Source organism: Argiope bruennichi, chromosome 4, assembly GCF_947563725.1.
Source record: "Argiope bruennichi chromosome 4, qqArgBrue1.1, whole genome shotgun sequence".
NCBI classification, from domain to species: domain Eukaryota; kingdom Metazoa; phylum Arthropoda; class Arachnida; order Araneae; family Araneidae; genus Argiope; species Argiope bruennichi.
This window is the reverse complement of record NC_079154.1, coordinates 68,123,179-68,136,746: the sequence shown is the minus strand read 5'-3', so window position 1 is coordinate 68,136,746 and position 13,568 is coordinate 68,123,179. Positions and strand designations below refer to the sequence as shown.

The 13,568-nt window shown below is 27.2% G+C and overlaps 1 protein-coding gene across 2 annotated transcripts in view; it reads right to left on the bottom strand.

The window, feature by feature from the left end:
• LOC129965486 (BTB/POZ domain-containing protein 6-B-like) overlaps positions 1 to 13,568 on the bottom strand; it is a 113,788-nt gene that overhangs the window by 71,417 nt on the left and 28,803 nt on the right. The window lies entirely within an intron of this gene.

The window sequence follows — 13,568 nt, the reverse complement described above, 5'->3', positions numbered from 1 at the left end:
TGAAGGGGGAAAATATGAACAATAAGTTCTGGTGAAGAAACTTAAGTTCAAGTAAACACAACCCATATTCTTGTCGAAAGACATAATTGCCAAAGGCGGCTGGTAAATATTATAATTCGAATGAACAAAAGATATCTGGGAGTAATATAAATTGCACATTATAAGTAATAAGATAAACTAAAGAGATAATTTTATGAATGATTAAGAGATATGTACCATAATTTGTGATAGATATTAAAGTTGAGCTTAAAAGAACCTAAAATGTTTCGTGGCAAGATGGATATTACATTTTAAAAAACGTTTTGCGAGCATTTCCTTCTGTAAACAAAGTTTTCTCTGTTTAAATAACCTTATTCAAAAATTATAACGTTCTGTATTTTTAATGTCAAATTATAATATTATTTAAAAATACAAAAATGATCAAAATTCTAAAGCAATAATATTAATTTTCCTAACTATTCTAATTAGAATATATTCTTTCAAAAGCGAAATTAGAAATAAGGGTAATAGAAATAAAAAAAAGTGTATCTCACTTTTCAAATAAAAGTACTTTTTTAATTGCTTTTAAAATATTAAAAAAAATCGGCTTTCATTTTTAAAAAAGAACTTTTTTAAACCATTAATTATAAACAGATAATTATATAAAATCAATAATTTATGAGCAAAGTAATTAAACATACAGCTGTAATCGGATATTTCTAGCTGATTACCATATTTTTGAGAATATTCAAACATTCCAATCTCGAGAAAAAACGCATTTATTTTTAAAATCGTTGAAATTAGCTTTCTTAAAATTTGTTTGAAGTTACACGCTTCCTCTCCCTGTGTAAAGGAACGGATACATACTCATAGCAACTTCTCTTTACTAGCCAAAAAAACATCTACCTTTATCTTCATGTTTCGGTCTTAAATTTTGATTAACGATGGTGATCATGAAAAACATGAGGGTGGCAGGTGTTATGTCTGCGGTTTTAGCAGAACAAAGCACTCACAAGCTTAGAGGCCTTTTGAAAAGAGCTCCTTAACTAATTCATTTTTTTCTATTAGTATGGACATTTAAAGCGTGAAGGAATAAATAATATCTCTGAAAAGATATCTTAATTATGATTCCTTTACATAAGATAAACATTTCAAAACTATCGCTCATTAGAATAACTAATTAATTAATCATATTATTTGATTTATAATTTAGATTAAATATAAATAAGAATTCATGATTATAAATGCAAGGAAGTTTTGAAAATACAAGATTTGCCCAGCAGATTTCTGTTTGAGACAATGACATATAATAATACAATGCAAAATTAAGCATAGCACAACAAATTTTGTTTCCCCCCTAATTTATCCAAATAGTATAAATGATTATAAAACTGTTCTGTGGGTTAAATTTAGAATAATATTGTATCTATAAATTATTTTATCATTAAAAATGTACTTTTAAATTTGACTTTTCCTGTGCTTTAAAAAAAATACAACGATTTGAAAAGTTGGGTGGATTTAATATTATTAGAGGATGATAAGGGAAGTCATGCCATGGACGATCTGTTTGGAAGTGAGGATATCGTTGAAATAAATTGGTAGAGTGGTCTGTCAATTTAAACACTATAATACTTATAACATATAATACTTAACAGTATTATATGTTACAGTATAATACTTATAACATAATTACTTAAACAATATAATACACCCACAGTAAATACTTAGGGTAACACCCTTCTGAATGTTCATATCCACCATTGTACAGTAATAATTAAAACAAATATTAAACGAGAATGAGGCATTTCTACTCTAAAAACTGCACGATAATCTTGTGTTAAATATAAAGATCGTTGTTGTACTCGCCCATTATCTGTACTCAATATTTGAGACTAGTTTTATCATGTACAACTTAAACGGCGGTCCAGTTTAATGGATTAAACTACAGCCCAAACTCTTTTAACTTCTTGAGTTAAAAAATTGGATAACGGACACAGGAATCAGGTAAAGACCAAGAGAGATCATTTCAGGCGATGTAATTTGCCTTCTATTTCATGTTGACGATACTACTAACTTTGATAGCTACAACTGGAGAAGAACGAAGCTATGTTATGTTATATTCAACTATAGTATGAATATGACTTGCAAGTAATTTATGTAATGTAAATACTAATAGAAAATGGAGCAATAATTCAAAAATTAAAATATATATTAATGACTGTGACTCTATCTTAACTTTGATTTTAGATGTAGTGAATTAACATATCTATTTTATATTGGAAATGAGGAACATCTTAAGTACAAGGTTGAGAAATCGCGAGGAAAATAAGTTGATTCTCGGAAGATGCAATATGGTTATGCTGTTGTATTGGCCATATTTTCGATGACAGAATGTACATTGATGAAGAAAAATCCAGTCCTGTAAATGGACATACGGTGAAAAGTTCAATAGGTTCGAAAAAGGATGAAAGCACTTGATTCGACATGAAAACACGAATGCCTTTAGAAGCTGAAGCATGTACGAAATCATAAGTAGAAAGACATAGTCGAAGCATGCAGAAAACAAAATCACACAAGCAGCAATTCTTAATAAATAACCACAACAGCGCAAAGCACTTCAAGCAATTTCGCTGACAAACTATACCCCAAAAAGAAAATCATCGATTACTCCTTTTCTCGACGCTACTAATAATTACTGACTCACTCGACTCCTCTTTTTATAGTTCCCGGGATAAAGTATCGAATTTTCTAGAACAAACATTGGAACTTGAATCTTAATAGAACTGTCGCCAAAATGTCGCCTACCATAGAGCACCCGAGCTCTATGGTAGGATAGAGATAATTAAGTTACGATTATTCTATGATCTTAAATTTCAATCTCAAGATTCAGAAAGAGTATTTACCGATAAACAATAACCATAGATTGTTTTACGGAATATAACTACTTGACCTTTTATTTCTTCAGCAAAATTTATCCATAAATATTTGTGACTTTCTGTAGCTAATGTTACTGATAAGTTTTTTTTTTTTTTTAAAATGAAGCATAGATGTAATTCTTATTTTTCTGTTCACATTATTTTGGTACTTTTAAAATTATATAACAGAGTTTAACTTTCGAACAGAAATTTTTGAAAACCTAAGCTGGTACGAATTATTTAAGTGTAATAAATAATTATTGTTATTGTTAATAATATAATATGTAACGGGCAACACGACTATTCTTACCTCGAATTAGATTTTCTTGATCATTGTCCTTTGAAAACAGAAATACTCAGTAATTTTATATGAAAAACTTTTCAATTATTTTGCAGTAAGTTTTTATATTACATATTTTAAGACAAAAGTTCCATTTAAATAAAAATATGCCCTTTTAATTTCTTTCCAATTATGTTCTGAAAATTCATTTTTTCAAAATATTATAAATTATCTACTTTTAAATTGTAAACTAGATAAATAACTAATAAGACCATTCTTTAAGAATAATTAAGATTATATTTCTATATCTGCCTTCCTTTAAACAATCGTATAAGACTACAGCTTGTCATAGTCTAACCAACAGCAAATAAAACTAACCGATAAAATATTAACAAAAAAAGCTGATAAATAACAAAAGGAGAACATCTAGTTTTGCATAAGTTGAAGTTATCTGTAATTACCTCTGCTCAATGTATGTTACAGTAATTATTTGTGAAGAAACAGTTATTCTAGCAATAAAATGCATCAACAGGATATTACTTTATAAATGGAGATAATATTCTGAATCAATACGAAAAATAAATTTTGTTGCTTTCTCTATCATAAACATAATTTTTAAATATGCCGAGAAAGATTCTCGACATTGTTGGTGACAGATTAAAAAGTAAGTTTGTATCTTCAAAAATGATCCTTCCATTTACAGCTTTCATAGCGTAATATTAAATAATAGATATGTTTCTGAATCGTATTGTATTAATTGTTCTATTGTTTACTGTGCTTACATATTTTGAAAATGAAAAACATCATTTCACCGTTAAATATTTAAAATGAAAACAACCTTGAGATTTCGAATCTTTTTAAATGAGTGCCAAATGTTATTGAATATCAGCATGCCTAGAACCTTGTTAGTGTTTTTCATATTGAAGTATCAGTACATGCAGAATCAATAGTAAAATATCGAATTTATATGCCTGAAAACTTTACATCCATTGAATATCAATTGATTTGAAAAATACAATATTTTACTCATTATTCTCTATCAAAAGAAACCGCCATAAAACATATTTCATTACAATGAACCGGATTGGGTGTGATGCATTATTCGACTTACTATTCTCTTCTGGCAGTCTTAATGGATTTGTAGGAGTGCCACACTGAAGTTTACGAAGCTATTTTGGACATCGGTAAAGAGGTGAAAATACAGACTGGAGAATAATGAGAACGTCTTTAAAAAAGAAAAAAAACCCGACATTATTCGAAAATACAAATCTATGCAATCTAAAAGAAATGTTGTTCCAAATGTGGTATTAAATTATGATATACTTTTTGATGATATTCACAGGTATATTGATGGCGGCTTGAAAAATTTATTTAAACTTGCTAAGATTATTTACAAAAATTGCGCAGTTATTATTATCTATTCCAAATGAGATTGTATTTCATGGCTATGTCTATCTTTTTGACGAACAGAAAAATTGTGATTCATTGCTTATTTGGTAATTGAGAATGAACTGCTCATTATCGCATATAGAAATATATAATTAAAAGAATATTTTAAATAATAGAAAAAGGTTGTGAGTCTTCTTGTGATATGAAGTGACATCTTAGCTTTTTTGCAAATAGCTTGATATTTATAAGATCTAGATAATTCAATAAAACTTTTCATCACTACACAAAATAGCAACAGTTCATTTTTCAAAAATAATTATCTATTAGCTATTCCTCCTTTGGTGATGACTTTTTTTTTATGAAGAAAAAGTGTTTATTATTGAGGGAGTGATTTTTCATTTTGAAGTTTATTGTTATTTAAATGCTTTAATTTCATATTTATATTTTACCGAACAGGTGAAAAAACAAATAACCGTTTTTCGCCTTTCGAGAAAGTTAAAAAATATTTAAAAACCAGACTTTGTTGCAAAACAGTTTATATCCTTCAGATTCGAAGTACCTCTCAAATACTTTGTATTAAATTTACTCCTTTGGGTAATAAGACTGTTATTGGTTCATAACGAAGGCTAAACTAAACCCCATTTTATCTGAAGTGTTTAAACACGGTTATACCTTTATTCCCATATTAGTTAAGTCTACAGATATAAAAAGAAGGTACAATGGTAGAGTATATGCAAACTTCTGAAAGGGACTGATACAATGACAGATTTCGACAATTTAAAGCCACAGACGAAAAATTATTCCCTCCTTCCTTTATATCCAAGATTGTAAATTCTCCGTCGACTAATGCTGCAATAGGTGTAGATTATGAGACCCCATCATTCATTCCCTCCCTTTCACAGGGCTTCGAGGCACGAGACAACGCCTCTAGCACCCATGCTAAAAATCGCCACTTCGCAGATAGTTCATTGACTAATCACTAAGGAGATGAGGTAATAAATGGCTGGAAAATCCTCATCCAATACGAAAGTGAACTTAGAACAATATTGCTTACTATTGGACGTTATTTTATATCGGCTGCTGAGATTACTGGACCTGCTTTACTTAGAATTCTTTTCCTACAATTACGAGAAATGTTTAGTGGATGACCATACAGTTGGAAACTGCTGAGGATATCCTAGTAAGTTTCTCAACAATTGCCATGGCCTTCTCAGAATAATGTTATTCAATGTATCGATGAAGTTAGATATGTGTCACAGCTCATAAATGCAATATCTCCTATGAAATCCTGCATTTGGGAAAAATACTTACTGTCATCAATAAAGCATATTCTCACTAATAACTAGTTGTACTTCCATTCTGTATACACTCTATATAATGGAACAAGACGATGGCGTTTTTAACTTTTCACTGCGTATAATTCTAATTTTTCTTTAAATATCTGTATCCTCTATGACATTTGTAAGTTGCACTGATAAATTCTGAGTGTAACTCCGAATTCTGAAATAAGCTTTCAGCTTTCTTTCTTTTTCATTTTTGGGATACATTACACATATATTATAATATATACCTATCTAATTAGCGACAAAATTTTGATGCTGTAACGCATACATTAAAATTCGCATGTCACAGATATTTTGCGATGCATATGTATATGTAAGATAATATTAAAAAAAAGGATTAGATAGCCGGATTAGAACAAGTGACATTGAATAGCAACCGTACAGACACATCGCACAATCCTTTTTCCTCCTTTTGAGTTAAATTGACCAATACAATCACTGGAAATTTTGAATACATTTTCACTGTCAGAAAATTACTGAAAAGGAAATAAACATTCAGCTTATGACATCAGGTTGACCATTATATTTAATTTAAGTGTTATGACTAATGAATATTGCATAAGTTGTAATTGTTATTAAAATATCACGTAATCATGTTAAATGCTTTTCAAAGCTGAGTTTATTTCAAAATGTTTTCTTTCGTCTTGTATTTCTCAATTGGTTGCATATGAAAATAAATAATTAGGCTGAACAAAGACAGCTTATAAATGCATTTTTTCCCTCACTAAATTAAAATATTTTCTTATGCGATTTCTTTTTTTCTTCCCTTTTTTGAATCAGCTTTCCAACTGTATAATAGAAATGAACTCTAACGAATGGAATTACATTTTCAAGTTTTCGCAATAAGATTTTTTTTTTTTTTTTTTTTAGTATTCTTTTGCGCAGTGAATAATTAATTCCTAAGAAAGCTTTAAATTAGGGGTTTTAAAATTTCAGGTTATGAAAGAGATTACTTTCCAAAATTTAACTGTTAAATAAGTTGAAAGAAATCAATGTAGTAATATCGTATTTCGCATATCTATTGAACCGTGCAATTAATTGCAAAATATAATGAATCATATCTGTGGAGGCAAGGTTATAAGCACGTTAGTGATTTGGACACTACAAACATCCTTTTTCATTTTTTAAATAGATTATACGCATTAAAATGAAGCTTGGGAAATGGTTTATTTACGGAAATGACGTTGGTTACGGAAACCACAAAATCGGAAAAGCGTGGGATGAGAAGATAGAAAAACATCCGAGATCATGGTGCTCACACTAGCGCCATCTGTATTCAAGCTGTTAAGTTATTCAAAAGAGAATTCGGGAAAAAATTGAGAAAATAAGCTAAATAATGGAGAAATATTTATTTAATTATTTGCAGAATTTAATACAATATGAATATAAATCCTGATCAATAGACAGTTTATTTCTTCATTAGTTTAACAAAGATTCATCCGCTAAATTTCTTCTGATATAAATAGCGAAAGTTTGTGTGTCGGCATTCATTATGAAACATTTGCAAATTTGGTGTTAATACACTTTGAGCGATAATAAAGTGCAACTCGATGCTATTTTTTAAAAATCTTAAATCAGAATTTTACGCAATTAAGAGGCAAATACAATTTTGGCATTTTTCGTAGCTAACTTCTGGAAATATCTGAACAATATCGAAAATTTGTGTCTAGAAAACAAAAGAAAATGCTGCTTTCAGCTCTTTCTAAATGTTTAATTTAATTCAAGAATGCAATAATTTTAATTTCAGTTGTTTTTGTGTGTGATTAAATAAATACATTCATTGTATTGAGTAGAAATACTAATCGAAATAACAATAAAAAATATATAAAATGCTTTATTTGGATGCAAGTGTGAACACACATTTAAATAAATGCCATTATATAAAAATATAATGGACAAGCAAGCAGGCATAGTTACAAAAAGATGTTTTGCTGATGTAAGAAAATATAAACTTACCATATTCATCAAAATCTCGAGGTCGAATACTTCGGCGATTTTGAAATTAAGCGTTATTATTTGATTTCACTAATTAGCTATTTAAGCTATATACAAAAAATATAAAGACATAATTGCTTTATTTTATATAACCTATTTCCTCAAAATCATAAAATACTTCATAATAGAATTCTAATTTTTGTCTAATCACTGGGGTACAACATTGGAATAAAAAACTGAACTATGAATTTCTACTTAATACTGCGATACCAACTATTTTGCAAAAAGATGCCAGGAAAAAAAGCTTATAAAATTTTGATCATTTAACAGCATGCAAACTGTTTTTAACAGTAAAAAAATAAATACACAATAAATTTTTGCTATTTGTTAATACATCTGTCGCAAGTTTAAGTTTGTGGCCTTTACTTCTGTTAACGTTTTTTTTTTTTTTTGCATAATTAAATTGTTTATTTATTTTTTACAATTTTAAACGTTCCGAATAAGCTCCAAAAATTACTTCAAGGAAAGAAAGAGAAAAAAATACCTCAGATGTTTTTGTTTAAATATTTATTATTAAAAAAGTTTCGAACCATTTCTCAAATATCGTAGCATGATCGGCTTTTAGGCTTGATTTCCATGTCTAAGCTTATTTTTTTTATTAGTCGTTACACGTTCAGCTCTGTGTTTTTGTGGACAGAATATATTCCTGTTGATCGGTCAACCGCTTATCTGTTTGTCTCTTTGTTCGCATAATTGTTATATAATAGCATTCTATAGCTTAAATTCCTTTAATTTCCCCCACATAACTATTTTTTTCATATAATGCAATTCACTTCATGTAATTTACAAGTAGTATGTCAGAACAAAATATAATGCATATCTCGGAAAATTTTGAATTTGAAAAAATTATTTTTCACTGAAATCCTGCCTCAGAAAGTTTGATTGGTTATTAAGGTGAGAAATTAATTATAACTTCACCAGTAACATGCATTCAAACAATCAAAATACAAAATTTTAAGAAGAATATTATTTTACAGGATATAAACTAATGGCTGAAAACTTATGTATATTAGATTCATAAATTTATTTCCATCCGACAATGAATAATATTGTTGCAATTAATTTTTAATTCAATTAATTTAATTGACTTTAGAATCTATAAAAATTACATTTCAACAGTTTTTTTACTACTTTCGCGCTGAGTATTTTCTTAAAAATATTGAAATACTTATTTTTTATTATTATCATTTAATTAAAAAGTATGTTACAAAATATACATTAATTAACTTCTGATTTAAAATCTAAATGAGCTGTAGAATCACAATTGATAAAAAATTGCAGAAATATTGAAAAATATCCTTTAAAAATTGATGTATTGAAGAAATCATATTTCTATATAGTCAAAAAATTAGAGAAATTCTAGATTTAAATACTAAACGAATAAAGGGGAAAGAAATAAAATTTGTTATTTTTTTCATTTCATAGCTGTGAATTTATTATCGATAAAATATTTTTATGGTGAATTTGTTACCTTCTTAGGTTTTTCAAAATGTTCTAAAAACATGCTCAGCGAATTTAATTTAAATATGTAATATATTTGCTCAAATAAATGTTTTCATTAAATTTAGTTAATTTTAGAATTTGGGATAATGATAGTTAAAAATTTGAAAATGGCTTTAGAATTGCCATTTTTTGTTCCTTCATCTATAACTCTCATTCTTAATATATCATTTATTTTTCTATCTATTCATATCAGCATTCCTCTTTGAGAAAATTTCTTTTTTCCTTTTATTTTGAGAAAAGAAAAATCGATCATTAATTTTTATCTAACATATCGATCCCTTAATTTTTTGTTACTCAGCCGTAACAATTAGAAACACATATAATTAAAAAAAATTGTGGCATTTAAAAATAATTTTTGCTACGAAATTTTTTCACTTGATCGAATGGCATCATCATAATTAAGGAAGTTTGAAATTTTTAGTGCAATAAATGCTTCTTTCGGAGCAACGATTCACAATTGCCTTATTTAGAATTTTGCTCAGTATTTACATTATTGCAGAAGATCATTTCATTCTCTTTGTAGTCAATATGCCATCTGTTGCGATCACTATACTATCATGAATTTCACAAAAGGCACAATTTTTTCTTTCTTTGACATTCTTCTTGCCAGTGCAGGATTATGGTTGATTATCCTTCAAAAGAATTCTTTTTATATACTATTGCTGTATATGTCAGCCATAAATAAATAGATTAAGGACCATTAAAACCTCCTTATACCAAAAATATATTTGACAATTGAAATAAGTTTACGGATACACTATATGCCTGTTGAATTGAAATATCAGTTCTATCTGTATTGCTATACAAAAACAAGACAAATTTTAAAAGAAAAAAAGTGATAATTGTTTAATACTAAGCAGACAATGAGCCACGCAATGTTGGCGTTTGAATGCATGAATTACTGGAAGCGAAAAAAAAAATTATCCAACTTCCTGCAAGCGAAGTGTTACTTCCGGTCAAAATTCCAAATCTTACTAAGAAAACGGAGCAACTTTCTAAGAAATATTGTAGGCAAAAAGTTCAAGGCAGATTCGAAAATGTAGTCCGAAAGATATCTTAATGTTATGAAGTCAAATGGTTGCATAATAATATTTTGGGTTCAATTTATCCGTCTTAATATTGTTTTTAAAAATGTTCTCTTATTTATGACAACACTAATGAACATATAAAATATATTTACTATCGTCGGGATGCTCTTGTGTATAAACGCAGCAATTAAACAATGAAATAAAAAGACAATTGTAAAGATATAAAATGGAATAATTGAAATGCTCATTTTTGTAATGAGGTGTATAATTGTTTTTTTGTGCAATAATTTGTTAAAAAAATATCGAAGATTTTGATTAATATTTGGTTAAAAATTTACGAAAGGTTTATTTTTAATGAATATATTCTACCCCCAAAATAACTAAGGGTCCAATTTGACAGGTTCAACGGTCTATTTTATAGAGCGTTTTCAGTTATCTTTTTCGTTATACCTGTTGAATGACATAATTTATTGAATGACATAAGTAAACCAACCTATAAACATTATATGTTAAGAAATTAAATGCACTTATTAAAAATATGTAAAAATTCTGGGATTTTATAAAAAATTGACTTTCCCTTACATATACAACTTATATTAACTTTGATAAGAAGACACTGAATTTAAAAACTCTTAATTCTAAACATGCAAAAGTCAGTGATAACATACGCATTAACAGATTTTCTAATATTACATTTTTATCAAAATTCATTTTCATAAAATAATAATCAGGGGGAGCTGATTATTTTTGTCTGTTTGTCAGAAACATAGTTGTCTCAATGAAATTTTTTCACATATTTTCTTATATTCCATTCCTCTGCATGAATATTTCAGACCGTCAATAAGTTCGTGAATGCTATGAGTGTTCAGATTTTTATTTTCAAACTCCCACATGTTGGTGTTTTGTGCTTCTTAATATAATGAATAAAACAGAAAGTCTGAATTTGTGACGTCTTTTTCTAAACACCAGAAACCAAAATTTGACACACGATTTCAACTTTAATAACAAGATATCAAGCTAAATTTCATTTATCTACATCATTGCGGTTTTTGAGTTATTACATTTATGTTGCACAGACTGATAGACGAGCAACCCATTAAACGAGTGGGTTAAAAATTTGAACTGAATCTACACTTTATATATTTAACTGAGTTTTAAATTTTATTTATCTAGTCCTCTATTTTTGTAGTTATTTTATTACATTCCCCTGTACTAGGGAAGGCAGGCAATAAAAAAAATCGCGTAATTGGATATCATATAAAATATGCCAACAAGAATTTTTAAAATTGTTTTAAAAGCCAACTACTAACAAGAATCATTAAATTATTTAATTATTCTAGTTCAAAATGTTTTTTGTGTTGTTAAGTTCTGAGACAGACATAACTCCAAAATTTTGTTGTTTTTCAGATTTGAAAAGGTCTTAAATGTAAAGATTTGCCAAAATCTCACGGTCAATGTTTTTGATGTTTTCAATAAACAATAAACAAATAAAAAAAACATACCATAATTGTAATCCAGTACTACCTTTTAATAGGCTATTAATACCTTTATTCCATTAGATTATTAATTTTAAATTATATTAAAACAGTTTTAAAAAGTTTCTATGAGATAATTTTAAAAAGAAGGCGTATTACTCCTATTTTCAATTTTGTTTTTATTTTAAATTACGTTCACCAATATGGAGAGATAAGGGTTTATTAAACATTATATTTCCATTTAAGTAAATAATTCTTTAAACAAAAAATACAAAAATAATTGAAAAAGTTTGATATATATGAATCTTTTTTTATAAATTACATAAGGCGTATATTACAATAGAGCTCATGTACCCGATGTTACTAGTGATTAAAATGTTTTCGTATGTAAGATTTTTACTTTTATTTTTAGTTACAATTTTATTTATTTATCACATTGCAAAAGATGAAGGTAAAGATGACAGGTGATTTCAACGACAAAATTTTCATAATCTATTTTATAGACTTTAGAATTATTTTAAAGCCAATGAAAGCCAGTCAAAATATATTTAAAAAATAAAAATATATTTTGGTAGCATTTATATCAAATATATGGAATATATTTAATAACAAAAGATGAAAGAAGAGTAATTTAAAATTTCATATTAACTTAGCAACAGGCTATCTATAAATTATACCCATACCTATACTTATAAATTATATTCTGATAATTAATAAAAACGAAGGAAAATTGCATGAAAATAAAATTGGGATCACTGATAAAGTAAAATATTGTATTATAAGATAGCATAAAAATATATCTTATGAGATAATTTGCTCCGATTTTATTGCAGAAAAACGGCAGAGTTTCTATTAACTTCTAATTATTAGAATAAGTTATTAAACTTATTCTATTATTATTATTTTACACTTTAAAAAAATTATAGTATTCTTTATCTTGTCTTAAATTATAAGAGAATAAAGTTGAGTTGAAGTCATAAAAAATAAACATTTAAATATTTATATTTCAATTCTTTTATTCCCTTAAACTAACCATTAGTGTCTTATTTGGCCGGTGATTTTAGAGACACTAATTTCATAATCTATTTCAATAAATTTTTGAATTCTTTTAAATTCAATAACATAGTTGCCAAACTATATTTAAAAACTGAAATATATTTTGGCAGCATTTATATGAAATAATATGGAATATATTTTTAATATCAAAAGATAAAACAGGAGTAATTTAAAATTTAATCTTTGTTTAGCAAAAGAGTACCTATAATTTTTTTAAATTTAGAAATCATCTACATCTATTTAGTTACTTATTAAAATCAGAAAAATTAATAAAAACGGAGAAAAATTACACACAACTAAAACTGGTATCACCAAGAAGCTAAAACATTGTATTTTAAGACGGTATAAAAATATTTCTTATGGGATAATTTGCTACGAATTTGTTGTAAACGTTTCGATTAACTTCTAATTAATAGAATACATTATTATTTCTTTTACTTTGAAAAATTAATATTATTCTTTTTCTTGTCTTAAATTATAAGAGAGTAAAGCTGACAACAAAAACAAGAGTAACAAAATAAACATTAAATATTTTAAGCATTCCATTTATATATTTCTATTCTTTTTTTACTTAAAATGACCACTAGTGTTTTATTTAAAAAAAT